Genomic DNA, 4,052 nt, shown 5'->3' with positions numbered 1-4,052 from the left:
TGCCCTGCCGGTGCAGCAGGCTCGCCGGTGTGGCCAGCAGCCCACCAAGGAGTGGTCAGGGCTTAGGGGGACTGTTCTCCTGCAGGGGCCTTGTCGGGACAGCTCAAACAAATGTCAGATGCGCAGCCTGCCCTCCTTTTTTGCAGTGCTCCGTATGAGTCGTGAGGCACGTGCACTGTTGCTGTGCGTGCTGTTGCTCTCCAGGTTTCTCCCAATCCCTGTGGCAACCCTATCTAGCCTTGTGTGCAAAATCTGCTTAATACATGTCTAGCCATTAACCGCAGCAGTCAAACCACAAACCCCAACCAAAAGAAGAGAAGTTCATGGTTCATTTCCATAATTTAAAACTGTACTACAGCCAAGCAGTGGTGACGTTACTTTCCTACTTTACAGGGGATGATTTTATGCACACCTATTTAAATATCAGAGTCTTCTTATGACAAACACTGATGCTGGTCAGGCTAGAAGTTAGTGCTACCTTGGCTCTTGTCTCCATACAGTAACAGTTGCTAAACTAATGTTGTCTATGTTTCAAGAAACTGGGGGGAAGGTAGGAGGGAGAGACAGGAAAAATAATTGCTTTCATTTTGTGGGCTTTTTTATATATCAAGATTATCAAGAATACTTGTGGCTCGAGCTGTTCCTTAGCATCAGTTCAGCACTGGAATAGCTCATCATTAGCATCTTTTTCCAGTGTAAGGTTTCCTCAGATCACTTATCCTTGCATAGTGGGTGATCCAAGACATTCTTCTTAATTGAATTATGGAAAAATAATTATTGAACTCTTCAAGTAACATATGCAATTACTGTGCTGCTGCCAGCTCTGAGGTTTGAAAGAACCACTGCATTTCTATTTAACCAGAGTAAATATAAATGTATCTGCTAGTCATAATTTCTCCCAACTTGCAGAGGGACAAGTAATGTTGGAATAGACTCCCAATACTTTCTTTTACAAATAGAGCCTATTTTTTCTTTCTCTCTCATGTTCTTCTCTTACTGTTTCAAAATGAGCGTGTTGGGTAGGTTATTTTTGCAGGATTGTGCATCTCTCTGCGCACTAAACAGTGTCTACTGTACAATTCCTCGAGGAGGTGCAGAGATGCAAGCTAAATAGGAAACAATCAAAACCATTAAAAATGTAAAATCAGTCTGAATATATTTGGCTTCTCCTCCTAGAAGGTGTTACCCTTATTTTGTTTGACATCATAATCCTGCTTGCTCTCTCTGGCAAGCTACTGGAGAGCTCTCCAAAATGGTAGGATAACAAAGGTCTGAATTTCTAACATAAACAGCGACCGTGAAAAAAATGACTTAACCTCCTCTCCAGTGACATGCACTTTTTTAGATCTTCCTTTTGTGATAAGCGGAAACAAAAAGGATACAAAAGCATTTCTTCTTCTCTTGTGGGACTGAATGCTGATCTTACTGCGTGTGAGAAAGCTCAGGAACCGGTTAGGCAACTTGACAGCAGCCTGCCGGGAGGCTGCAGCGGTCTCTCTTGCCCCACTGTCTGGGCAGTCCTGCTCTGTCACTGCCGCTTGTCTGACCTTACGGGGAATGGCTTCAGTGTGAAGAAAAGTAACTCCCCACCTCTCCATATGCAGACAGAAAAAATGAGTTTGTTGCCAGCTAAATGAGCTGAATTACTAAGAAATTTGATAAATACTGGTATTATCAGTAGACAGAGAGTAGAGTTGAATAGCTAGAGGGAGAAAGGACGGCAGCAACTACACCTTTAATTGGCTTAGCTTATCAGGGAGTTGTGTGCTGAGATGAGTTAGGGAATTGTGTAGTACAGCTTGCAGGCTCTGCATTTAACAGCTTACTCCGAGAAGTGTTCCCACTGCTTTTTGTCATAACCTTAATAGTAACATGTCACAACGTAAAAATGCGGTATATGTTCTCAGGACAAATTAGGTTTGCTCCAGCACCTCGCTTCCTCTTCTGAAAGTAGCAGAAGACAGTAATTTGATCATTACTGTCTGGAAATAAAAAGGTCTACAGTAAGTAGACCAGATACTCTCCCAGATGTTCTCTGTATTGAACAGCAGTACTACTACACAGCGAACGGGACACTCGTAGGGCTGTACCTGTGACAATGTTATCTCAGCTCTGTCACGGAAGGGAGATATTGTAGGAATCCTCTGGCAAGGGGCACGTGTGGCCGAATCAGGCTTATTAGTACCGAAAAAGAGAACGCTTGAGCTCTGTGGAAGACAGTGAATTTGAGAATAAGAAAAAGGATATTTTTTTTTTAGAAACTTTGGGTTGGCTATCTTGAAAAAATGCCTAGAAAGACAAAGCTTGGCCTGTTCAGGGGATTGAACGTTTTTAAACTGCAGTACTGAAGGACCTGAAGGTATACAGTGAACTTTGGGTATCGAGGTGCTTCCATGTGGGTAGAGCGCTTCCAGTGACTGAGGGGAGCTGTAAGGACGGGTGGAGTTTCCGTGGAAAGGAAGAGCTCTGAGGGAGTACTGAGGCAGAAGGGCGTGGGATGAAAGGCTTATCACTGCGAATCGGTTTCTGCTCCATTTGGAAAGGGGAGATTTTGATGAGTTGGCTAAAGGCTCACCTGCAAGGGAAGTCAGAGGGACTATGTGAGGTGGCAACCAAACAAGGTGGTAATTCCCTGTGATACAAAGAGTCGCCTGTGTTGATCTTTATTCCCAATTACTGCCCTGGATTTCTGGTAGCCTGGGTTTCTAGAAAACATATACAACGGTTAGCTGAAGAACATGCTCCAGAACCTCCCCCTAGGGCGTGAATAACAAATGCATACACCGTTACATTTTAAATCCCACGAGAGCTGTGAACCTGGTGCCTGCATCACAGCTAGGAAAAAAAATCTGCCTGTGTTTTTGCAGGGGCTTGCTTCGTCATGGCCCTCCTCAACACAGCACACAGTAGCGGGGCTTTCCTGCGGCCTCTTTCATCTGCAGATGTGATCAGGTGGCCAGGGAGTGGCAGAGAAACCGTAGTGGCACGTGCGTCTGGGAGAGGACTAGCATCCACGGAGCACCGGGCAGGAGCGAACCGAGTACATTGCAGGCCTCTGACGTCTCATGGATGCAGTGAGCAATAGCCTCGTGATATGACTAAGCTTGTGCCACCTCTTTAAAATACATAGCTTAGCAAAAGAGGAAACGTACGCAAAGAGGCTCCCAAAGGAGAGGGAGCACAGCAAGGAGATAAAGAAGGAAGGGTGAAAGCGTGGTCTCAGGTCTGTAACATCAGGGAGTCCAGTCAGTAAGCCGGGGGAGATTCCAAGCAGGCATTTTCAGGCGAAAGGCAAAGGTGGTTACGCGATTGGCATAGCAGGAGAGCTTCTGAAGGAGCCTGTACTTACAGGCAGCGCACGCCGAAGCAGGCTCTCCCAGTTAACGGGGAGGAACAAGAAGGACCTCAGTGGAGGCGGAGGGGACCCACCCTCGTCTGTGCTCGCAGCCTGCGGCAGTGCTCTCCTGCTTCCCCGGCAGCTTGGGACAAGCGCTCGGGATGCGCGCTTGCTAGCCAGTGCTGCGATGTGCGGCCGGGGGAACTCGCTTGCCAATGCCCACGCAGAGGCTAGGGCAATAAATGAGCGCCGCAGCTTACTCCTGTTGTTTCTCTTTGGAAAACTGGGCCTAGCAAGTGCACGGCAAGAGATTCACATCACAGGGACTGAGGCACCACGCTGTGCTGCGATCAAACCGGACTCTGCTGTGGTCCTCACAGGTCGCAACAGCAACAGCCCCACAGCTCTCACGTAGATCTTGGCTGACAAATGCACAACTCCCTATTTTACACTAAAAGATACTTAAAGTAACTGACAGTCACGCAAAGGAAGATCGTTAGCGTGCCTCTGAAGGCACCCGCTTAAGCTTTCCACACAGGTGGTTTAACTCTCGGGCAGAACCAGAGCCTGAGGCGAGGACATTCGGCGCCGGGCTGCCTCGGACTCCCTTGCTGCGCCCCTACGGAGGCAGGGCAGCGGGGACGCAGGCCAGCGAGGACGCGGCACAGGCGAGGCGAAGGCAGGCGGAGGGCAGCGCGGGCAGGCTGCGGCCGCA

This window comes from Pygoscelis adeliae, unplaced genomic scaffold, assembly GCF_000699105.1.
Source record: "Pygoscelis adeliae isolate BGI_AS28 unplaced genomic scaffold, ASM69910v1 Scaffold124, whole genome shotgun sequence".
Classification (NCBI taxonomy): Eukaryota; Metazoa; Chordata; class Aves; order Sphenisciformes; family Spheniscidae; genus Pygoscelis; species Pygoscelis adeliae.
Note: the sequence above shows the minus strand (reverse complement) of the source record.